The sequence below is a fragment of the Phascolarctos cinereus genome, unplaced genomic scaffold (assembly GCF_003287225.1).
Source record: "Phascolarctos cinereus isolate Bilbo 61053 unplaced genomic scaffold, phaCin_HiC Scaffold_2;HRSCAF=192, whole genome shotgun sequence".
NCBI lineage: Eukaryota > Metazoa > Chordata > Mammalia > Diprotodontia > Phascolarctidae > Phascolarctos > Phascolarctos cinereus.
In genome coordinates, this window is record NW_027555625.1 from 5,609,504 (window position 1) to 5,634,990 (window position 25,487).

The 25,487-nt window shown below is 51.0% G+C and overlaps 1 protein-coding gene across 1 annotated transcript in view; it reads right to left on the minus strand.

Moving 5' to 3' along the window:
• VSNL1 (visinin like 1) overlaps positions 1 to 24,845 on the minus strand; it is an 81,050-nt gene extending 56,205 nt beyond the window's left edge. Inside the window, exon 1 of the mRNA XM_020967471.2 lies at positions 24,509 to 24,845. The gene's annotated coding sequence lies outside the window, so the exon portion shown is untranslated. The remainder of the gene's footprint in view (positions 1 to 24,508) is intronic.
• Between the last annotated feature and the right edge of the window lie 642 nt (positions 24,846 to 25,487).

Consider the following 25,487-nt stretch of genomic DNA (forward strand, 5'->3'; position numbering starts at 1 on the left):
TTCAGCCTGCTAAGCTGATGAGGCCTCCTGCCTCGCCCTAGACCCTCGGCGCTGGTAGCCACCTTCGAGGTCAGCTCATCCAGCTCACTGTGTCGCGAGCCCCGCCATCCACAGCCCTACCCAGAACCAGATTCTCTCTACAATATTGCTGAGAAGGCTCAGGCAGCAGCGAGCTCAGAAGAGGGCACGTCAGATGGCTCTGGCACCTCAGCAGTGTGGGTTGGAGGAAAGAACACAGGGTCTGGGGCTGGAAAGCCTGCCTCCTGGTACCCATGTTGCCTCGGCCCAGATGCTTCATCTCTCTGACCTCTCTGTGCTCGTCGATAGAATGGGAGGAGCAGAATGACACAGTCTCCAGGGAATGGGGTAAGATGACGTGCCCTCCAAGGCTGATTCCAGCTCCAAATCCAGAGATCCTCTCGGAACAAGACTGCTGCTGAACAAACGCATACAAGGAAAGGGACAGTTCTGGCATGACTCTGGGCACCTGTCAAAGCTGTATGGGAAGGCCAATGGGTTGTTTACTCAGGGCATCCAGCTCGCATAGAAACTGCAGGTGGACAGCGAGAAAGGTCTAAAGCCCAACTGGACAAGACGACTGGGCCCTGCTTTCTTGGCTCCCTCCCTGCAACTGTCCAGACGCTCCAGGGAATGCTGGATGTAACAAAGTCAGTCAAGATGGCGGGGGATGGGAAGAGCCATGGGACAGACTAGGAAGAGACAGGGGCAAAGCCTGGCAGGGGCTCTCAAAGAGGTACAATCAGGAAGGAAGGAAGTATTCGTTCCGCACCTGCAATGGGCCAGGCACTGTACCAAGCACTTTACAAACATTGTCTCATCTGATCCTCACAACAACCGTACAAGAAAGATGCTGTTGTTATCCCCATTTTACAACTGAGAAAACTGAGGCAGACAGAAGTTAAATGACTTGCCCAGGGTAATAGGGCTAATAAGTGCCTGAGGCTGGATTTGAACTCAGGTCTTCCTGACTCCAGGCCCAGAACTCTAGCCACTGTGCTAGAGGGAAAGGTGTCTAATGGTAAGAACCACTCCAAAGCAGGGTGGGGTGCCATGTGACAAGCGCTGCCTCAGGGCAATCCAGCAGTGGCTGGAAGGCCCTTGTTGGGGGTCCTGGAAAGAAGAGGGGGGCTCTAGTCAGTAAACTCTGAGTTCCCTCCAGAGGGCCAATGAGAAGAGAAGCAGAGCCACAGCATGAGAACAGCTGGATGCAGGAAGGTCTCGAGGGGGTGGGCTAGATCTTCTGGAAGACTCTAGGGAAGACTTGGATGAGGATCAGAGAGTTAGAATGCAGAGAAGCTGGGATCTGCACCAGAGGAGGAGCAGCCTCAAGGACATGGAAAGATCAAGGGGAAGCCTTGCTGATGCCCGCGTTCTCCTGCTGCTTCAGATCGGGACAAAGAGCTCGTGTTCTAGGTCTCTGGAGACTCAGAAACTAAACACTGCCATCCTGAGTGTGCACCAAAGCAAACTGTAGTCTTGTGTCATGGGATATACAGATAGGAGAGCCCTTAGCACAGGGGATGGCAGAGCTCGGATGGCCTTAGCACAGGGGATGGCAGAGCTGGAAAGGCCCTTGGAACAAGAGATGGCAAAGCTGGGATGGCCTTAGCACAGGGGGATGGCAGAGCTCGGATGGCCTTAGCACAGGGGATGGCAGAGCTGGAAGGGCCCTTGGAACAAAAGACGGCAGAGCTGGGACGGCCTTAGCACAGGGGGATGGCAGAGCTCGGATGGCCTTAGCACAGGGGATGGCAGGACTTGGGGGAGAAAGCCAGCAGAACCATTTCCTCTGGGCTGTGGCTGCTCAGCACATTACATGGACTGATTTCTAGCATCTGCCCAAGTTGTGTTCCAACTCCCCTTCTCCTCAGCTTTACCTCCATCAAATTTAATAGGTTTAATTTCACTTTGAAAAACCTTGATGACCTAATTGTGCCTCCTCCAAAGTGCTAATTAAGTATCCCGCAGGCAAAGCAAAAGCCAAGGTGCAGAATCTGGGCAGGCTGACATCTGGCCCCTCAAGAGCTGTGGATGGGGCCAGTTCAAAGCCCCAGAGGCTCTAGGGTGGTGGGAGGAAGAGTGCCATGCTGGAAGTTTGGGCTCTGGTCTGCGCTTGGCCACTCTGCGCCTTAGGAAAGTCAGCTAACCTCCTCTGGTCTCAGTTTCCTCCTCTAAACAAAGGAGGAATTGGACTAGATCATCCTCACAGTTCCTCCCATCTATGACATTCCCTGTTCTATGTTCTAAGCTTACTTTCAGATCTGAACTTCTCTGTTCTACATTCAAGATCTCTCCAAACTCTGACATTCCCTACTCTATGTTCTAAGCTCCCTTCTTGTTCTGACCTACCATGGTGTTCCACATTCTAAGCTCCTTCCTACCGTGTTCTACGTTCTGAGGTCCCTGCCTGAGTCTGGAGTGGTGAAGACAGTCATCTCAGGTCATTGTGTCAGCTGCCTTTGCTTGCCTGCTTTTCCTTGTTAGGAGGCAGGGCTCCTTTGGAGAGGGGTCCGAGAGCTGGGAAGGAGGGGACAGCCAATCAGTTGGTTGATCAGCAAGCACCTCCACGTGGCAGCATCGTGTTGGGCTCTGCCAATGCAAAGACAAAAACGAAATGAGCCCCGGTGTCGAGGGGTTTACACTCGATCTGGGAGGCGCCATTTAGACTTAGTTGTTGTTGAATCATGCCCAGCTCTCCGTGACCCAGAGATACTGGATTGGTTTGTCATTTCCTTCTCAAGCTCATTTTACAGATGAGGAAACTGAAGCAAACAGGGTGAAGTGACTTGCCCACAGTCACATAGATAGTAAGTGTCTGGGGCTGGATTTGAACTCAGGAAGATGGGCTCTATCCACTGCACCACTTTATTTCAGAGCAAACGCTAGAGTCGGGATCCAGAGAGCATCGGGACAAAGGATGGAAATGGGGAGCAGGAGTTCCCTGGCCCAGCGATGCAGGGGGTAAGAATAAGAAGGCAGAGCACTGATCTTGGAGTCGGATATTCTGACTTGAAGCTTGAGCTCAGCCACTTGGGCAAGTCTCTGGCCTCGGTCTGCTTATCTGTTTCAAAGGGGGGTTGGGACTGGATGAACCCCCAAGTTCCTGCCGGCTCTGAATCTCTGCTCCTGGCATCCCACCTTTACTGCACCAAGCAGGGCAGAGTCCAACATGGAGAACAGTACTCCTATGGAATTCCTGCCCAAGGCCACCCCCTCTTTCTCAAAGGCAATCGGGTAAAAGCAGGCAGGGGCAGCCCGCTGACTCTGTAGGGCCTTGGGGAGGGCAGGAGGTGAGCCACCCTGGCAAGTGCCCAGGCCTCTTCTCTGTACTGGCTACACAGGATGGCGTTCTCCGTGGACTCTGCTTATGTGGCCAGTCGATTTCTCTGCAATGAAAGTCTCACAATCTCTCAAAATCACCTCCTTTTATGGAGGTTTTGAATAAATTTTAAATCAAACCAAACTGAATTTGAAAACTCTGGGTGAAATGAAGTCAACTCCTAAACACCGGATGCTCCTGAGGGCGACGCTTTGGGTTCAGAAAGCCTCTTTATTGATCTAACAAGCCAGGCCTGGTCCGTGAGCCCTCACCAGGGAACAGGGCTGATCGTGCCATGATGGCTTCACTGTGCCTCCTTAGCAAGCTCTTGTGGGGCTGGCAGGCCTCACCTAATCCTGAGGGACCAGGGAAACGCCCTTGAAGGTGGACTCAGAGATCTGGCCCTCCCATCTATCAGCCCTGTGATGTGAGTCAAGAGTCTCCCCGCTCTGCACCTCAGTTTCCTCATCTGTATAACGCGGGGTGGATGAGCTGGGGCACTCTATGATCATGCATCTACCCTGCTTGGCCTTGCCAATGTCTGCCAAGATTCACCACTGCCTATGCCATCATGGGGTTCACCAGTCACCCTCTCTTCCTCGTCCCCATGTCAAGCCTTGTGGATTCCACTGCCTCAGCAGCTCTCTCATGACCCCCCACTGCTCCCCACCCCATCCCCCTCCCTTGGAGAACCGGAACAGCCTCAGGAGAGGTTTCCTGGGATGCAATCCGTCCTCTTTCGAGTCTTCCCCACGGCTGCCGGGGTCCCAGTGTACAGCCCGATTCCACCAGGGCCTCGCTGCGCCTTCATCCTTCTTGATCTAGCTGTCAGTTTTGTAGATGGCTCCTTCCAGCGGGCTCTACAAGCTGGTCAAACTATCCTGCTGGCTGTTTCCTGCACAGGAAAGCTCATCTCTGATCTCCAGGCCTTTGCACGGGCCACCCACCATGCCTAGGATGAGCTTCCTCTCCTTTCAGCCTCCTAGACTTCCCCATCTCCTTCGAGGTTCAGCTCACGGCCACCTCCTGTGGGAGGCCTACACTGACTGCCCCCTGCACCCCCATCCCCCGATACTCTGCATTTATTTAGCAGTTGTACGTGTGCCTTTGAAGGACTGGACTGCTTCATTCCTACCTTTGTATTCTGGGGCTTAGCCCCAGTGCCTGGCTTAAGCAATGCTTATCGATTGACTAATTAATAGCTAATTATGCTCACCTTGGAGTAGTTAGGTGGCGCAGTAGATAAGAGCACCGGATCTAGAGTGGGGAAGACCTGAGTCCCAATTTGTCCCCAGACGTCTACCAGCTGTGTGACTCTGGGCAAGTCACTTCACCGTTTGCCTCAGTTTCCTCATCTGTAAAACGAGCTGGAAAAGGAAACGGCACACCGCTCCAGTATCTCTGCCAAGAAAACCCCAAACGGGTCACAGAGAGTCAGACACGCCTGAAAATGTCTAAGCAGCGTGTCCACCTTGCACTTTGTTCCGTGCAAAGATACTTGGGCACACATCACGTGCCCCTGCTCGACTGCAGTCGCCATCGATCCAATTCAATAGCAGTGAGTAATTTAGCCCTGATACGTGCCAGGCATCCGGCAGGGAACGGGCAGAAAGAAGCAAAAAGAGCGCTTGTCTTCAGGGAATGCAAATTCTAATGAGGAGAAACATTAAGCGATCAGCTAAGAAAACACAAGCTGTGTACGAAGTGAAAGGCTGGGCAGTGGCGAGGGGGAGAAGCTTCAACAAGTGATGAGACCAAATAGGGAAACGTCCCACACGACTGCTACTGTACAGCCTGTATCGGACAGCTTACTGTTTCACGTAAGGGAGGGAGGGATAGAATTTGGAACTCGAAACTTTAGAAAGACTCTTTTTACGTGTAGTCGGGGAAAAATAAATATTACTTTAAAAATTTTAAAAGGAAATAAACAAAATGGGGAGATAAGGAAAGGTTTTGTGTAGGAAGCGGCATCTGACAGAAACCTCAACAGCGGCCTGACCTCAGGGTGCTTATGTTCTCCAGAAGTCAGTATAGCGAAACACTAGGAAAGGCCTTATGTAGAGAGCGGCATCTAAGCACCTCTGAATCCTGCCCCTAATCAGATGAGATCAGCAGCGTAAAACAGGGTGGGAAGGGGCAGCTAGATGGCGCGGTGGATAGAGCACCGGCCCCGGAATCAGGAGGACCTGAGTTGAAATCTGGCCTCAGACGCAGAATATCCACTAGCTGTGTGACCCTGGGCAAGTCACTTCACCCCAATTACCTCACCAGAACAAAACAAAACAAAAAATGGGATGGAAAGCCTTAAAGTTCTAATAGTTCGCTGATTGTCACTGCTCTGGAATGAGAGGGACCCTGGGCCAGGTGCCACAGGTCAGCGGCTTCCAACAGCCTCCCCAGAAACGCTGGGCTCAGGGAGGGGCCGGTGAACCCCTGGGGAGCTCCCAAAGTCTCTGGAGGTCATGGGTCACCTCCCTTGCCAGCCTTGCGAAAGGACATTTATGATTTAAATCTCTGAGCTTTTGTGATGAGAACAAAACTCATACCCAGGTGACTCTGCGGTGGCCAATCTGTAAGGAGCAGCCACTGGGATCGCTCTGTTGGGCAGTCTTAGTACCTGGGGGGTTTGCTGGGGTTTTCCCACTAGGAAGCTGATGCATCTTATCTCATCCAGCACATACTTGGGGATACATCACCCTCTCTTTAGGCTCGGTCACCCCTCCCCCAGCTCTATCACCCTCCCCGTAGGCTCCGTTATTCTTACTCCAGGCAAAGCTCAAGCCCAACTCAATGAATGACCTGGGTCCCAGTACACTGACTGGGTTTTAAGTAACCCTGGCCTCTCCCCCAGTGCTGGGCCCAGGGCTCTCCGTAAGGAGGATCTTAGTACTTGCCTAATGACCAGAAATGGAGACAGTGGTCTCTACAATGCTGCAAACAGCACAGGACCAGAGATTTAGAGCTAGAAGGAGCTCAGTGGTCACTTAGCTCCACTGGCTCATTTTGCAAAGCAGAAAACTGAGGCACAGAGCCAGGAGGGTAAGTAGCAGAGAGGGGATTCAAGCCCAGGTGCCCTGATTTTAAACCCAGTGTGCACGCTCTCTCTCTGTCTCTCTGCCCACTGGCTATTCCACCAGGCCAGGTGTCATCTGTGGGGAAACCACAGCAGGCAGAAAGGTTCTCCTAGTCAGGGTTCCTGGGCAGATGAAGCACGGCCCCAGCCAAGCAGCCCTTCAAGCGCTCTGGAGCCAAAGCTTCCTGGAGTGGCTGGGCTCATCCCTCCACACACTCTCTGGCTGAATGGAAAAAAGCAAAGCTCACTTTCGAGAAGACAGGAGCAGCCACTTCCCCTCGCTGCTCTGGCGTCTACATGGAGACTGGATCCCCGCCACCCGAAAGGGACCACCTGATTCTAGCAAGTGGCCGAAGGTGAGGGAGAGGAAGAATAATGACCGTTTCGAGCAAAGACATGGTGTAGTGGCCTGGAAACCCGAAGAGCTGCACTCTGACAGATGCTGGTGGTGTGATCCTGGCACATCACTAGAGCTGGTAGCACCACAGGCAGCTCAGAGAATTAGAGAGTGGGCGCTAACTTGTGTCGGTAGAGGGGCCTTCTTCATCTGGAAGTTGTCTACAGGTACCAGTGAAGTCACAAGTCCAGTGCCAAAGCATAAAAACTCCTGTTCTGTCCTGCTCTGAGGTGCCTTCCATAAAACAGCCATGGAGGGGAGGTAGCTTACACTCCCTTCTACAGGAAAGAAAGACTCATAGAAACTGTCTTGTCCAGGGCTGCACGACGAGCAAATATCAAAGCCACAGCTTTAACCCAAAAGTTCTGATGCCAGAGCAGTGCCCTGCCCAAGGTGGCAGCACTCTGGCCCCTCCATGCCCTCCGGTTCCACTGAGCACAGGGGCCTGGCACAGAATAAAGAAATTCTTGTTCATTCATTCTATGTAACCACAGAAGCAGCAGCAACAGTCACAACAACATTGTGAAATTCTAACATCGACATCCATAAAGTGATAGAGGCTCTTTGTGCCCGGCCTGTGTTAGAGTCTCCCCAGCTCATATTGATCGGAGCAACCACAGTCGGACACGCTGTACCTCAACCCCGATACCATGATGTCATTTCGCTACTCTTCCAGTGAAGGACAACAGCCAGCCAACCAGCTGACTGATCTCTGAGCTATACGGAACAGAGAACTTTCTGAAGCGCGAGAAGTCAGGATCCTGGGGTGCTGGATGAGGGGGCCATCCCATCCCCCCAGGGCTCTGTCGGTCACTGGAGTCATCCTGAGGATGGAGATGCTGAGATGGAGCTGTGGAGGCAGAGCTCAGCCCCCGTCACTTTCATTCAAGTACAGAAAGAGATTATTGTATCCATCTATGGCTATCCATATCTTATACATAACATCTATCTATTTGATCCATCAGAACATGAGACATAAAAGGAGAGCTGACAAGTGACTCCTTTTGGGAATTATTTCCCAAATTATTTCCATCTGAACTCCATTAAAAAAGAGGAAAGCAGATGAAAACAATGACAACAATAAAATCCATGGCTCTCTAGGGTTGGTGAAACATTTTACACACAAAATTTTGGAAGATCCTCCCAGCAATCCTATCCCAACTACCTTGAGGTAGGTGCGATTGTTATCCCCATAGTACAGAAGCAAAAATTGAGGCTGAGAAGAAGCAATTTCCCCAGGGACACAGAGCTAGGAAGGGATAGGGGTTCCATTCCAACCCAGGACTCCAAATAGAATGCTCTGTCCAGGAGGCTGCTCCTCTCAACATGGGAAACATGTAAGAAAAACTGTCCACACACTTCACTGAGCTAACGTCTTAGCAGAGGCACCTTTGTGAGCAATTTGCCTGGAGAGAGGTTCTGGCTGACAGGTGCTGCTGATAATCAGAGAATTCACTTTCACTGAAGAAATTTCCAACTCACATTTACAGGAAGTGTGAGACAAAAGAGAAAGGAATTTGATAGCAATGAAAGGACAGAAATGTACAGTTTTTTATTTATTTTACCTAAAGAGACCAAGAGTAGACACGCCCTTCTTGGCAGGACCTGCTCAAGGGTCTTCCTGAGAAGGATTAAGGGCAGCTAAGTGGAGCAGTGAACAGATGCTGGGAGACTCACCTCCCCAGTTCAAATCCAGACTCAGACACTTCCTAGCTGGGCAACTCTGGGCAAGTCATTTAACCCTCTTTGCCTCAGTTTTCTCATCTGTAAAATGAGGGTATGAGGTGTAAGGATGGCTCAGGTGTTAGCCTTCCAGAAGCCTATGAAAACCCTGGAGAGGAGGCAATGAATGACTCTCCCTCCTTCCTACGTCCAAGTGCAGAAGGCAGATTAGTCATAAAATGGGCCGGGCCCAGGAGAGGAAGGCGCTGGCAGAGGACAGGCAGAGAAGTCACTGGCTTGCCCAGGAAAGAGGCCGGAGGGCAGAAGGCTGGAGGGAGAAACCTTGGGCTTAGGCTGGGGCCACTGTCCCCAGGAGGACAAGGCCACTTAGGGCCACTGTATGGAAGCTCTGGGAATTAGTACCTTTTCTTCTGTTAGAAAAACATAAAATCTCTAAATGCCTTGCTTTTCAAATGAAAAACAGGAAACAGAAAATTTGTATTCAAAAAAATACTAAACTCAAAAATGAAAAACAGTAACAGTAAGCCTACAGGGTCCCAGCTCCTGATTGCTTCAGCATATGGGGGGAGGGAGGTTAAGGAAGGAGGAGGCAGGTGGGGAGGAGGGAGAACCTGAGAAGGGCTCAGAGGCAGCATCCAGGGACTATTATTTTTATGGTAGGCTTGTCCACAGTAAGTGCCTCATAAATCACCCCACAGTGCCTGGCACATAGCAAGGGCTTCATAAATGTTTACTGACTGACTGACTGAATTGTAGGATTGGGAGCTTCAGTCTTCCTCATCTGTAAAATGGCACACCTTTGAGATCATATAATCCACCTCCTCATTTTGCACATGGGAATCATAAGAGCACCAAGGGAGAGGTCTTCAGAAATCACTTGGTCCAGGCTCCTCAATCCAGAGCTGAGGAAACGAGACGCAGGTGACGCGGCTCATCCCAGCACCCCCAGGCGGGAAGAGCAGGATGGACAGGGCAGTGCCTGAGTCCAGACTGGGCGCTCTCTCACCACTGCATCCCGCTGCCATCCAGAGCTGCAGGCTGATATCCTGGCGCTGCTGGTGACCCTGGGTCCCTGCTGGCACTCCCTGGGCCTGGGCTTCCTCATCCTGACGCACAGGGGCTCTTCCCACCTACATCCCACAGAACCACCAGGAAGCTGGAAGGAGTGACCTCTCGGTTAATGACCCATATGTGCTATATAAATGATGGTGTGTACGGAGGGAGGGGGAGAAGAAGCAGAAAGGCAAGCAGGGCTGGAGGCCAGGTTCACAGACTACACCCTGCAAAGGGTGGGGTGGGAAAGGGGAGGGGACCCACTTTCTAATCCCAGCATCTCGGAGATGGAAAGGGTGACTTCTCTGGGCCTCCTCCATAAAATAGGCAGGTTGGACTCATGCCTTGGAACAGCCCTTTCAGCTCTGAATCTGTGAATCCTTCCAGGCCCACCCACTCCAGCCTTCCCTGCAAGGCTTCATCAACTGTCCTATAAAAGTGTCCTCACCTGTCAGCTGCTGAGTGGCGGGCCCTCCGGTGATAGGAGCCCCAGAGCAGCTGGGGGCTGCTGGGGAAGGGGGCCCTGGGCTCAGCCTCAGGCTTCCTGACTTGAAGGAAGAGGGCCCAGGCTCCCTGGGAGTCCTACCCAGTGAGGAGGTGAGGAGGTGATGGGAAGGGCCACAGAAGGACTTTAAGTGCAGCCTTTGTTTGGCCTCCCCCCAAATCACAAATACCTTCCTCCTACCAGTGGTGCAGTGGGTAGGGCTTGGGGAAAGGAACACCTGAGTTCACCTCTCCACCTCAGACACGGAGTGGTTATATCACTGCCCAGCCTCAGTTACCTCATCTCTAAAACAGGCATAATAACAGTCATCCTCCCTCTCTGGGTTGTTGTGAGGACTAGATAGGGTAACATATATAAAGGTTTCACCAACTTTAAAGCCCCAGACAAAATACTGACCAGCAGCAGAACCTTCTGCAGAAGCATTTTGAGTCAGATGTGGATACAAATCTTCCCTTCAGTCACAGCTGCCCAGGGCTATCTCAGCAGCTTCCCTGGCCTCCCTGCCTCTCCAGGCTTAGTGTCTACACATCATTATTCCTGGAGCACAAAGCTGACCCGCTCACTCCCCGACACAAGAGACTCCAGTGCCTTTTACTGACCCGAGGATAAAACCAAGCTCCTTTGTTGGACAGTGAGAGCCCTTGACAGTCTGCCGCCACTGACCATTACAGGCTTTTGACACATCGCTCCCCAGCAGACACCTATCTGCCAGCCAAGCCGGCTTATGTCTATTCCTTGTCCATAACATTCCATCTCCCCCATAATTGGAATGCCTTTCCTCCTCACCTCCACATCTGAAAATCCCGAGCTCTGGCACGAGGCCATCTCCTACACCAGGCTTTTCTTAGTGTCTCTCACTGCTCATGCCCCTGGAAATGATTTTGTATTTACTTATATGATGCTTTTCCAAGAGATGAGGAATGGTTTCATTTTTATCTCTGTATCCCCAGTACCTGACACAGTCCCTGCTACAGTCTGGAGATCCCCCAGGGAAGGGGGATACAGACACACATTCTGCAGACAGACACAGACACATTCAGGTAATCTCCGGGAACTGGAAACCTTTTTTCAAGAAGCATGACCCTTGGCAGCAGAGAAGAGAGCTGATAGTGGATTTCGGGAAGACATAGCTCTGGCAGTGCAGAGGAGCAGGCTGTTAGAGCCCAGCTACCGTGCTAGCAAAGACACTGAGCCTGACGGAGCCGTGAGGACTCCACAGGGAGAAAGTCCACGGAGGCTCAGCAGCAACGGAGGTGTGAGTTTCCTTAACCCGACCTGCTTGCCTCATTGGGTGTGTGCACTGAGTTCATACATGTTATTCCCACAGACACTGTGGCTGTTCATGGAGTGTGGGCCCCAGCTCTGTGGAGCGAAGGCTTCATGATTACAGGTCTGCAAGTTCTTTGTTTTGAGCTAAACATGTTTATTGGAAATAATCCAGTGAGCTATAGTCTTAGGAGCCTGGACCCCAAAAGTACACTCTTAAACCTGAGAAGTTACCCCTTTGGGGACCCAACTTGAAAATCTGTGACAAAGGGCACACGTAAAGCCCAAACGTCAGAGCAGAGAGGGACCTTAAAGGCTCTCTGCTTCAAAATCCTCCTTTTATTGAGAATTGCTCATGATTGCTGGCATGCATAGAGGATTTCAAAGCCTGTGAAGTGCTTTATGAACATTATCTCATGTGAACCTCACAACAACCCTGAGGGTAGGTGCTATTATTTTACAAATGAAGAAACTGAGGCAGACAGAGGTTAAGCAACTTAGCCAAAGCCACACATTTAGTAAGGGTGTGAGGCTGGACATGAACTTGGGTCTTCCTGACTTCAGGCCCAGGGCTCTAGCCACTGCACCTACCTATCTACCCACATTTTACAGATGAGGAGCAGGGAGTTGGAAGCAAGTTCAAGATTACATGATCAAGAGTTCAAGACCTGCATGAACTGATGCTGAATGAAGAAGGCAGAACCGGGAGAACACTGTACACAGTAACAGCAACAATGTGTGATGAAGACCTGGGAATGACTTCGCTCTCCTCAGCAACATGAGCAAGGAACTGAGGACGCATTGGAATCTGTGTCTTCTGACTCCTGAGCCACTACTGCTCCTGGCCAGCAGCAGCCTTCCAATGGTGCAAGTGAAGGCAGGAGATCTGGGTTTGAGGCCCCAGCCCTCCCACTCTCTAGGGCTGTGTCCTAGCCCGCCAGGGTTGGACCGGATGGTGCAATATCAGAATGGCAGAGCTGGAGGGGGCCAGTGAGTCCAAACCTCTCATTTCACAGAGCAGCAAATAGAGGCTCAAAGAGAGCCCTCCAAAGCCTTCATGTTCTGGGGCACTCTGAAGGGCTGTCGTGTGGAAGGAAGATTCTGCTCACTGTCTTCTGCACCAAAGGGTGCACTAGGAGCAAGGCGACTGGGGGAAAATTGTCAGGAGGAAGATTTTGACTTGGAAATAGAAGGAAAAATTTCCTAACACCTTGAGCAGTGGGATTGAAGGTCTATATTCCAAAGACATCAAAAAAAAAAGGGTAAAGGACCTATTTGTATAAAACATTTCTAGTAATTCTTTTTGTGGTGGCTAAGAATTAGAAATCAGCATCAATTGGGGGAATGGCTACCCAACCTGTGGTATATGATTCTAATGGAATATTATTGTTGCCTAAGAAATGGCAAGCAGAATGATCTCAGAAAAACCTTGAAAGACTTACATGAACTGATGCTAAATGAAGTGAGCAGAACCCGGAGAACACTGTACACAGTAACAGCAACACTGTTCCACAAAGAACTGTGAATGACTTAGCTCTTCTCAGCAATACAATGATTCAAGACAATCCCAAAGGACTAATGACGAAGCATACTACCCACCTCCAGAGAAAGAACTGATATTGTTTGAATAAAGATTGAAGCAGGCTATTTTTCACTTTCATGTTTTTCTTTTATTTGAGTCTTGTACAAAATGACTAATATGGAAATGTTTTACATAATTGCATGTGTATAACCTATATCTGCTTACTGTCCCAGAAAGGGGGCAAGGAAGAGGAGGAGGGATACATTTTGTAACTCAAAACTTTAAATAAAAATGTAAAAAAAAAAAGTAGAGAGCTCCTTATCACTGAACATTAAAAAAATTGGTATTGGCTGCCTTGGAAAGTAGTGAGCTTTCTATCCTTGGAGGTCCTAACCTAGAAAATGAACTGGTGATCACAAAGAGCTAACATAGCTTCATCAAGAACAGGTCACACCAATCTAACCATATTTTCCATTTTGGACAGGATTACTGAACTGGGTAAATCAGAGGAATTCTGCAGATGCAGTTTGTCCAGATTCTATTCAGCAAAGGACTTGCTACAATCTTTCCTGTTACTGTTCTGGAAAAGATATATAGAGACCCAGGCTAGAAAAGAGTATGATGGAGCCGGAGCCCTATTCAAAGAGTGTGCAGGAATGGTTCAGTCTCAGCTTGGAAGCAAGAGCCAAGAGCCCCAGAGTTCCATGCTTGGCTCTGTTCCTGGGATAATGGCACAGACACCTTCTTTATCAACTCTGTAGATGACGCCAGGCTGGGAAGGAGAGCTAACACAGTGGAGGGAAGAGCTAGGATACAAAAAGATCTGACAGGCCAGAGCATGAGGCTGAATCTGACGAGATGAAATTCAAAAAGGATAAGTGAAAAAGTTTTAAATTTGGGGAAAAAATCAACATTGTATATACAAATATGGGGAGGAGGCAAATACAGATAAATAGCAGTTCCGAGAATGATCTGGGGGTTTAAGTGGACCACTACTCATTCATTTAGTCAACAGTATATTAAGGCCACCAAAGAAGCTTCCCTCTACTTAGAGGAGACACTTACATGGTGCTTTAAAGTTTCAAAGTGCTAAGCATGGGAGCTTCACAACAACCCTGTGCCCAATTTTGATGAAGAAACTAAGCCTGAGTGACTTGCCCAGAGTTACACAGCTACTAAGTGTCTGGAGCAGGATTGGCATCCAGGTCTCCTTGGCTCCAAGCCCAGCCCCCTATGAACTATCTATCCATCTATATGGGAGAGGCATGGCTTTCAGGAATAAGGAGGTGAGAATCCCTGGGTGCTCTGCCCTGATTGGACCACACATTGTAGCTGTGTGTTCACTACTGGGCCCTATGTCTTAAGAAGGGCAGTGGTTAACCAAAGAATGTCCACAGGAGAAGGCCAGAGGTTCATGCCATTTGCAGAGTGGTATTCACTGAGGGTGTTCAGTCAGGGAAGAGAAGACCCGGCGAAAGAGAGAGATATCTGCTCAACTAGTTCCCTGGGATGTGGAGGAGGGGAGAGCCTTGCTCTCCTTGACCTCACAGGGGAGAACGGACAGAACTGGGGACAATTTGCAGAGACAACTCGAGACACTGTCAGGAAAACTTTCTGGAGTGGGGGCTATCTCCCAGAGGAATGGGCTGGCTCCTGCTCAGGGGAGGGCAAGGCCAGATCAAGGCGCTACTTAGGTCTGATATAGGGGATTCTCAACTAGATGGCCAGTGAAATCCCTGCCTTCCACCTCTGGGATCCTGGGCTTCCCCCTCAGAGACAGAGGTTTAGGGGCCATACTGTGCCCCTGCCCAGCTGAGAGAACCTCGTAGAGTATGAAGTTTAGAAGTCTCTTTTGTTCCCATCACCCCCTACCATAGACTACACTTATCTTGAGGCTGATCGCAAGCCCCTGGAAGGGAGGCCAAGGTCTAGGACACATTAAAGCAGGTACTTTCTGGCCAGTTGGGGTCCAAGTCACTGCTACTGATGGGGTATGGGCCCAAGCCAAGACCTTTGCCCCTTACCCCAAAAAGAATTTGGGTCCCATTTGTCTAAGGCATTCTCCTAGAATTCTCCCACTTGATCAAGGAGGTCTCTGGCCTTCCCCTGAGGCCATAATTCCAACAACTGGCCTTTCATTGTGGATAAGCCCAATCTCCCAATTCTGTTACCCTAAACCTGGCCTAGCCCTCCACTGTCTTACCTCTCTATAGCTCCAGACCACTTCCCACCCTTACTCCTAGCTAGGCTCCATTCTCCCTTGGCCAAGTGGTCCAGGTCCCTAGAGTTCTATTACCTCATAGACTACTTGGCCACTCCTAGATCCCTCCCACAGTCTTTCTGCATATAAGGTCCATCTTATCTCCATTAAGATGCTCAGATTCTTATAATCTAGCCACTGCTCTGATTTTTACAATCAGGCTACTAGCTCACGTGTGCTCAGATTCCTTAAGAGTCTGGCCAATATGGCAGATCTTTAATAAGCCTTGTCTTTGGCTAAAAGAAGGCTTGGGTTAAATTCTTTCAGGAAGGACTGATTTTGGGGTTCCAGCACCCCTAAACCTCTAGACTTCATCACTACCATTCCTACTCAAAAGGCAGCCTTCACTCATGGATTTCTCGTCTGATGTCAACACTGGGGCCCAAAGGAAGCCCTCCCAAACTGCCTGGTAGTACCCTCCAGGACAGGTGTGAACCAGGAAACCTAAAATACCCCCAAGAGATAGAGGCAGGAGGATAATTTGTATTCCCAAAGGATTCCCTAGGATCATTTGCACATATACTAGGATATGGGATTGAAGGGTCAAAATTCCATTGGCAAACAATTTTCTGGAATGCAGCCTTGGGCAAAGAGGGAAAGGCCAGAGAGACCAGAGAGAGGACAAAAAAAGATAAGAAAAGTGGATGCCACAGGTGCCAGGCTCTCCTTCAAAAGACAGGGGCAGGGCAGCTAAGTGGTGCAGTGCATAGAGCACTGGCTCTGGATTCAGGAGGACCTGAGTTCAAATCCAGCCTCAGACACATAACACTATCTGTGTGACTCTGGGAGAGTCACTTAACCCCATTGCCTAGCCAAAAAAAAAAAGATAGGAGCACTATGGGATCACAGAAACAGAGCTGGAAGACCTCTCAGGCCATCTGGTCCAACCCCTTCATTTAACTTCACAAGGAAACTGAGGCCTGAGAAGGTCAAGTGTCCTGAGACAGTCTGGCCCAGTCTCTTTCCATAGCTTCATCACTCCTTCAAGGCCACCCCAAGTCATCCTGCATCTTCTATCTTTCCCAGTGGACAGTCACATCTCCCAGGTTGCTGGTGACACTTTTATAGTGTCCCTCATATATTTAAAATAAGGACTGATATTTATAACACACTTTAAAGTTTGCAAAATCCTCTATTACAGACATCACCTCATTTGGTCTTCACAACAATCCTGCCAGTGAGGCGCTAATCTTATCCCCATCTTAGAAATGGGGAAACTGAGGCTACAAGAGTTGTGTGGGACAGTCCCATGGGATCTGTATATACAAATATGGGGAGGAGGCAAATACAGATAAATAGCAGTTCCGAGAATGATCTGGGGGTTTAAGTGGACCACTACTCATTCATTTAGTCAACAGTATATTAAGGCCACCAAGGAAGCTTCCCTCTACTTAGAGCAGACACTTACGTGGTGCTTTAAAGTTTCTAAGTACTAAGCATGGGAGCTTCACGACAGCCCTGTGCCCAATTTTGATGAAGATTGGGCTTAGCCACAATGAAAGGCCAGTTGTTGGAATTATGGCCTCAGGGGAAGGCCAGAGACCTCCTTGATCAAGTGGGAGAATTCTAGGAGAATGCCTTAGACAAATGGGACCCAAATTCTTTTTGGGGTAAGGGGCAAAGGTCTTGGCTTGGGCCCATACCCCATCAGTAGCAGTGACTTGGACCCCAACTGGCCAGAAAGTACCTGCTTTAATGTGTCCTAGACCTTGGAGGGACAGGCCTCCCTTCCAGGGGCTTGCGATCAGCCTCAAGATAAGTGTAGTCTATGGTAGGGGGTGATGGGAACAAAAGAGACTTCTAAACTTCATACTCTATGAGGTTCTCTCAGCTGGGCAGGGGCACAGTGAGGGTGGGTGTATGGCCCCTAAACCTCTGTCTCTGAGGGGGAAGCCCAGGATCCCAGAGGTGGAAGGCAGGGATTTCACTGGCCATCTAGTTGAGAATCCCCTATATCAGGGCTAGGGATCTAGACTAGACCACAAGCATCTATTAAGCCCCTGCTCTGTGTGCAGGGCATACAAAGACAACAAGAGAAACAGTCCTCCTTCAAGGAGCTTCCATTCTAATGAGAGCAAGATGCGCATCTGTCAGCATAAACAGAACATACCCATTGAACACAAAGGAATCTGGGAATGAGGGAATCAAGAAAGGCTTCGTGGAGGAGGAGATACAGGAGCTATGGCAAAGGTAGCCGGAGATTCTAAGGGATGGGCAGGGCTCTCTCCTGTGACTGTATTAGGAAGACAGCTTGAGGGTGGGGAGAAGAAAACAGATATAAGTGCTCCAAGGGCCACCAGAGGTGTGGCTCAAATGCCCCCCTCAGACATGGACTGGCTGTGTGACCATAGGCAAATCCCTTCCTTTTGAACCTCACTTTCCTTTTCTGCAAAATGGGCATAATTCTTGTGCTCCCTGTCCTGGGGTCATTGTGTGAAGAGTGCTTGGTAAAATGTTAACATGCTAGAGAAATGGGAGTTGTCTTCCTTATCACAACCATCCCTACCATCCTTCTCCTCAGAACATCCTGTTTACTAATCTCAGAGCATGGGCAGGAGCTCCTAGCTCTAAGGCAAGGTACAAGGCTGCCTTCAGGTGCCAGCCACCATGCTGGGAGGCCCTGATCTGGGTCAGGCCTGGGGGCTTCTGGGTGAGGTCCGACCAGTGCACAGAAGACTTCGGGCCCTCAATCAAGGACTCCACTTTGGAGCGGTGCATTATCATAGAAGGGCCCAGAACTTCTTTTGAACATATCTGCAGACACCTGGTTATTAGTGCCAAGCTTTGTGGAGGAGTCTTTGGCAATTTACTATTCCTTCCCTGGCTCATTCATTCCGAGAGTTCCTGGAGCATCCATGGGATCTTTCCATTTATGTAATTCTCAATGAGTGCTGTGCAGGCCCCAGGCAAAGAGACATTCCTATTCTGATTCACGTGAGGGAATGGCTGTTATCTGTAGAAACGAACTGTAAAGCATGGAGCATGGCCGTGTGGTTGTCACAGTGTAGGTGCTTTCCAATCCCCACCTTGGCTCTGGACACAATGACCTAAGGACGGGGGAGACTTCAGGGCAGTTGGTGCCAAAGAAGAGCCCTGGGCCATAGGGATGACTCCCAGCTCTGCTATTTTCCATGTGAATGCCTATGGGTAAGTCTTTTTTCTTCTCTGGGACTCAAGTTTTCCCATCTGTAAAATGCTAAAGGTGGACTAGGTAACCTGGAATGTCCCTTTGGACTGGTATGGAACCTCTGGGGTCAGAGGACTGGACTTAAATCATGCCACCATTACTTATCACCTTGATGACCTTGGGCAAGTCATCAAGCTCTTTGGGCCTCAGTTTACTCATCTGAAAAATGAAGGCATTGGGCTGGATATCTCTTCCCATTCTAGATCTATGATCTCAAGTGAAAGCAGAAGCTGGTGTTTTCCTATGACTGGCTTAGTGACATCAACGCTTATAAAAATATAAATGACGCTTATGTCTTTATTTGTTAAGAAGGGGGAAGGAGGAGAAACTTTTATAACTGGATTAAAATGAATGCCTCTATACGGATATTAGAAACTGCACATCAAGAAAATTTAATCCTCCAAATAGCTCCCAACCCCCCACCTTTAATCAAAAAGCCAGAGATGCACCAGAGAAGAAAGGTCTTAGAGGATCTAGGGGCAGAAGTCATTGTCTTTCTTTGTGAGTCTGACTGTCTCTCCCTCAGTGCAGTAAGTGTGGTCTAGACACAAACATTTTGAGAATGGAGAGCATGCACCCTGGCCAGCCCTAACCCCACTAGGGCATTTACTGGCTCCTGGACCTTGGACAGTTCCTTGACTTCCCCTCAGTTCCCCATCTGCAGACTAAGGATGACAGTTCTTAGATCACCAGCCTCAGAATGTTGTTGGGAGGAAGGCACTTTGTAGATCTTCAAGCCCCAGAGGAAGGTGAGTTCTTCTTCCCCAGCCTCAGCATTCTGTCCCTGGCATCCATGCCTTTGTAGCCACTACCCTGCTCCTGACCTACTCTGGAAGCCTTTCCTGACTCTTCCAGCTGTCCCCACCCTTCTGTAGAAAGGGAACTCCATGAGGGCAAGGATGACTTTTTTTGGGTCTTTGTAGCCTCAGTTTATCACATATAGCTCGACCCATAGTAAGTGCTAATAAATGCATGTTTGGTTGATTACACACCTTTAAAATTTATAAAGCACCTCCCTTATGACAGCCCTTGGCGGTCTTGTAAAGACCCAATGAATATTTTATGATGCCCCTACTATGTGCAGGGTCCTAGGCTAGGCCTGGGCCATGGGAGAGGGAGAGGGTAGGAGGCATAAAGAGGAGGGAGCAAGAAAGATGGCTTCTGTCCACAGGGACGGCAGGTTCTTATTAAAGAGGATTAAGGAAAGGCATTTTCCTTCGGAAACTATATTATTTTACTAATGATCTCCTGCCAGTTAACTGCTAGAGCGCTGGGAAGATCAATGACTTACTATTTATACTTGGGCCAGGTTAACCCTTGAATAGCTTCCCTGAAGGAAGCTCCCATTTGTTACCATTCTGCATGTTTGCCCTGGCTAGCACTGCTCTGCCAGAGGGAAGGACCAAAGAACTTAGAGCTGGAAGGGACCTTCAGAGATAATCTAGTCCATCCCTGCCCCCCCCACCCAGTTTTACTGGTGAGGAAACTGCCCGAGGGAGGGTATGTGACTTGGCCAAGGTCACACAGCCAGCTGGAGAGAAGCAACAGCCCCACACTCTGGGTCCATTCCAATCTTGGATGACTGGGATTTCATCTCTTCTTTAAGGATACCATCAAGGTTCCTATTGTTTCCTTCCAGGTATCCAGGATGGGGGAGGAAACAGGGAAGCCCTTGGGAAAAGAAAGTCTCCTTCTATCTCCTTCTAGCCAATCACTGCAGCAGGGCAGAGGGGCTAGTGGGGCACCAGGATCCCTGGCTAGTCTTCTAGGAAGGCTTCCCGGAGGGGAACTGGAGCTGAATATGCAAGCCACCTAAAGCATCTTCTGCTCCTCCCCCAAACACAGGAAGCCAGATTGTGTATAACTGATGGGAGACGCAGCATGGAACAGAAATCAGAGGGAGGCAGGCATGAAAGGTTGGGTCCCTCACTTTCCTTCCAGAGGCCCAGGGATCTCTCCCTCCCCCCACCCCAAAGCCTCCCCTGCATGGGCTCATTGACTCCTGAGCATCTAGGTAAGACCAGAAGAGCAGGAAGGCAGCAGGATTCTGGGGGAAAAGATGTGGAATTGTCAGAATTCCTTCAAGTCCTAATATGGGAGGGGGGAGGGAAGGGGGGAATCTGTTTACAAATTCCTGCCTCTGTTGAGTTGGGAAACTTGACTGTTACCATCTCTCTGGTTTCATCAAAGACTAGGGACTCTATTTTTGCACTCACATGCTCAGATTAGACCGAGGCAAACATCCCCCCCCCCAAGCCTCTTGGGATTAATTGAATTTTCTTAATGGGAAGCATGGGGGGGGTAACTAGTAGTGAGACTGGGAGAGGTGGGGGAAGGTTCAAGAGAGAGAGGAAGGGGGAGGGGGAGAGAGGGAAGAGAAGAAAAGAGAGGGAGGAGAGAAAAGAGAAGTGGGAATTAAGAGAAGAAAAGGGAAAGGATGGAGGGGAAGGGGGAAAAGAGGAAGGGGGAGAGACAGATAATACTAATAGCTAAGATTTATATACAGCTTTAAGGTTTAAAAAATATCTTTACAGATATTCCTTTTTTTGAGAGAGGGAGGGAGGGAGAGAACCATTTTTGAAGCCAGTGAATTTGTGTTCTAATACTGGCTTTGCTTGGGCAAGGTATTTAACTTTGCTGCAACTCACTTTACTCCTCAGTACCTATACCTATAACCCCTTAGGGCTATGACCCTCCCCCCTCCCCCCACATACACATTCTAAATGCTCCTATCCCTGGGAAGCTGGGTTATCCCTGAGGAAGGGATAGGCACAACAACCTTCCTGGACCCAAAGCAGCAGTCATTCTCTCTGTCTCTCTCCTCCCCTTCCTCCTCTGTCCTCTTCCTCTTCCTCCTCCTTCTTCCCACCCCACCCCCACTCTGTGGAGAGGGGGCAGTCAGACAGCCAGTTCTTGGAGGCTGCCTTTGGCAGGATGCTGGTGCCCCTCATCTCTCCTGCACCTCTGCAAGGTGAACCCATTCCATCTGGGTGATTCACCAGGCTTTGGGGCAAGACATACTATCTCCCCTTATTGAGGAGCAGGGACGGATAGGGAAAGGGACTGTTGGTTTTGCCTTGATGGTTGCTTTGAGTTTTCCTCTTTTCTCAGAAAATCCCCAATAAACAGATGTGACTAGCTGGGCTAGGAGCAGGTGTTAGGGGGCTGGGCTGGGTGAGGATGGGTTGAAGCGGCTAGGGAGAAGAAAGGGTCTAGTAAGGGCTCAAGATCACAGGCCCCAGGTCATAGAGCCAGCTCTAGGTATCTCCAAGACCATGTGGCCAACCCCGCCTCCCCCCCAGGCCATGGTACTGAGGAGGAGACAGAGGCCAGGGACTGGGAAGTGCCTTGCCCCATATCCTGAAGGCTGCAGAGGGGAGATTGAATTCCTCCAAAGGTGGAGCCCGCACCCCTTCCCTTACACCATTTGAAGGGACCTTAGCGATCTCTTGGTCCTGCCCCCATGCTGTATGGAAAAGCAGCAGAATCTGGATTTGAACTCAGGTCTCTGATTCCAGATTCATTGGTTTTTCACCTTCTCCCTACCTCCCTGCCCCCCCCACCGGCTTGTTTGAATAGACTGACAGAAAGAAAACCAATCTGGAGGGACAAGAAGAGCTGAAGACATGAGAAGAACAGGAGAGATGAATCTCTCAGTATCTTTATAGAACTAAGAAATCATATTGAATACCCGAGTCCTGAGTTCCAAACAAACAGGAAAGTCAGGATCTAACATCTGAGGCCAGGACCTTAGAGAGAATCAACTGAGGGGATCTTTACCTTTTACCTGTCCTGGACCTCCCTCTGCAGTCTAGGGAAGGCTCAGAAACGTTTTTAAATGCATAAAATAAAATACATAAAATTACAAAGGAAACCAACTATATTGAAATATTTATTTATTAAATTCACAGACCCCAGGTGAAGAATTTTTAATCTATTCCAACCTCCTCTTGAACAGAAGAAGATACAGTGGTCCATAGCGACAGAGTTCTTCCCCAACCCTACCAGCTAAATGCATGCCTGGGCTTTAGGACCAAATTGCCCATAGTCTGTTATCAGTTAGCATTGTCTTCCACTGCCAACGACGCAGTGTTAGTGGTGGTGACAGAAGCCCCTTGCCCACAGGCTTCCCTGCGCCATCCTGCTGCCAGGGCATAGGGAGAAAGGCTCACACTTAGAACAACTAACCCTTGTTTCCTAGAAAGGGATTTCTGAGTTTGGGAGGACCCATTTAAATACATTCTTGGGCAGATCCTTTAAGGGCTATGGGGGGTGAAACTAGAGGAGGGCAAGGGCCGGAAGGTACCCCCAAGACTGAACTAAGTCCTCAGGGCACTCTGATAATAGAATCAGAGATGACCAGGAGCTGGAAGGGACCCCAAGGGCCTGTCAGGCACAAGGGGTTTTGTAAATCCTAAAGTGCTTCGCAAATGTAAGTTATTGTTATATAAGTCCCCCCCCTCCCAATTGGGGCACGTTCCCTCCACTTGCTCCCTTCCCTGTTTCCCCCAGGGTAAAATGGGGGAAGAGGAATAGAAGATGCGGCCTCTAAGGTTCCTGGCAGCCCTCAGTGCGCGAATGGTAGACTATCTCCTCGGCACATGAGCACAAGCACACACGTGCGTGTACACACACACACACACACACACACACACACACAGAGTTGTTCCCTGGCTTTCTCTGCCCTAGGACCTTCTCCCAGATGCTCCCAGGGAGCCGCCGTCAGTTCCCAGGGCACAGGGTGGAGAGAACTTCACCCGGGGCAGACCCCGGAGGCTTCGGACTGCCCGCAGGGTTGGGCCAGGCAGGTAGCCAGGTAAGAGGCTTAAGCAGTAAAATGCCAGGTTCTCAAACGCATTCCCTCCCTTCCCTTTCCCCTGGGGATTTGTCTCAACTTGATTAAAACGCCTCCGACAAGGAAACCCTCTTTTCTTCATCCTCTTCCTCCTCCTCCTCCTCCTTCCCCAAGACTTGCGTTTTCTCCCCGGGGCCAGAGGGACCACCGCGATGGTCGCTGGTCTCTTTGAAGCCCAGAAAAAGACAAGGTTCCCGCCCAACCATCCTCCAGGTAACTCGCCCATGCAAAGAGAACAATCTCAACCCATCATCTGCTCGAGTCTGCACCAACCCCCCCCCCCATCTCACGTCTATCGCCCGGTCGGTTTTTAGCAGGAGCTCTCCCACCCCGGCTGCCTTTGACCTTGCCAGAAAGGGCTGCTCTCGCTGGGCATCAAGGAACCTCCCCGGATCCGAAGCCCAAATGACCTTGCAGCTAGGTGTCGGGCGGGAGAGCGGGCAGCGCATTTCGGGAGGCGAGCCCACAACAACAAGGCGGGCGGGCGGCGAGCCCACAACACTTCACCAGGCGGCCAGGTAACCCCTAGGGCTCTCCGAGGCGCTCGCCTCTGCGGCTGCCCCCCCCACCCCGTCCGAGCCCGCAGCTTCCGCGACCCCCGCGCCGCAGCCTGCTCCTGACAAAGCCACACAGCAGACCCTCAGGCATCACGCGCGCGAGCCCCCAGAAACCCCCCGCCCCGGTCATCTGGGAGGGCTGGTGAAGGATGAGCGGCCAGAGCCGAATGCTCCCTCCCTCCCGGGCGATCCCTGACAGCCAGCCCCGGAATCCGCTCCTCCTCCCCCCGCCCCTGCTGTCTGGCCCATTCCGGTTCGCTTGGCGGACCCCGGGGTCAGCAGCTCAGCCACCAGAACTCGGGCAAGCACAAGCCGTCCGCCCCATCGAGGGCTCGCTAGTTCTCCTAGCCCCCGGGAAACTTGGCCGATCCCTAATTCGGGGGATCCAACGTGCGGAAGAAATGGGGCTATTAATAAACGGGCTACAAAGGCATCCCGAGATCTCGCCTACGACAACCCCCTCCCTAAAAGGTGCAGCCCCCCCTTTTCTCCTCCCCAATTGTCTGAGGTCCCTCACTGCCTCCTCCTCCTCTCGCCTTGACTCCCAGACGGACCCTGCAGTAGTAAACACCCCCCCCATCCCTTCTGCTCCAGGTGGGCTTTCCAAATCGATCCTCCAGCCTCCTAACCCCGGGGTGATGAGGCGGAAAGCCTCACACTCCCGCCCCCGCCCCAGCCTGGGCTAGCCAGGCTGCGCAGAACCGCACATGCAGAAACGCACCCCGGAGGAGGAAGAAAAGGAGGAGAAGGAGGACGAAGGAAGGAAGGAAGGAAGGAAAGGAGGAAGGCTAGCTCGCTCCGGGCACTTACTGGTGGGAGCGCTGGGAACGCACGGACTGCCACTCGATGCAAATAAAAGCACTCCGCAGCTCGAGGTTTGGCGGCTTCAAAGCGATCTCTGTGATTCGAAAGATGGTGCGTGCGTCCGCCCGCCCGTTTGTCCGTGCGCCGGTCCCGCCGCCTGTCTGTCCGTCCCGGGCTCAGCTAGCTCTCTGCAGCAGCAGCAGCAGCGGCAGCCGCTTCAGTCCCCCTCGGCGCGCGCCTCTCCGGCCCCGCCGCCACCGCCGCAGCACGCGCCCGCGCCCGCGCGCCCGCTCCCGCTCCGGCTAGGGCTCGCGCTCAGGCTCTGCAGCGGCTCGGTTCCGAGACACCACTGACAGGCTGAGCTGGGCGCAGTGCGCAGGCGCACCAGCCTCAGCCTCCGCCCCCGCCCCGCCCCCTCTGCAGCCGAGCGCACCTGCGCACCCAGAGCGGGAAGAGGCCTCCGGCGCTGCTGCCGCGCCGCCAGCTCGTGACCCAGCCCCGCCCGCCGAAAAAGCAGGGCCCCGCTGGGGCCGCCAGGGGTCGCTGCTGCGTCGGCTCCCGGGCCGCTTTCCCTTCCGAAACAAGGGTTCAAATCTCGCTGCTGAAGCTTTGGGAAGGTCACAGGACCTCTCTGGGCCTCAGCTTCGTCCTCTGTAAAAAAAGAAAGTTGGATTAGAGCAGCAGTTCTGAGCCCTTTTTATGCCTTGGCCTTCTTGGAAGCCCCCATAATAAATGATGCTGTGAAATGCCTGGAAGAAAGGACATAGGAAGGCAAAGGATGTAGTCAGTATATGAAGGGGTCCATGGATGGATCGCTGTCCACTCCTCTCTGGAGTAGGTGGCCTCTAATCGGCCTTAGAACTCTAAACCTATGACCCGGCACAAGTCGAGTGGCCCGGGCCTCAGTTTCCTCTTTTGTAAGATGAAGGTGTTTGAATAAATGATGTACTGAGACTTCTAATCATTCAATTCAAGTCAACTAGTT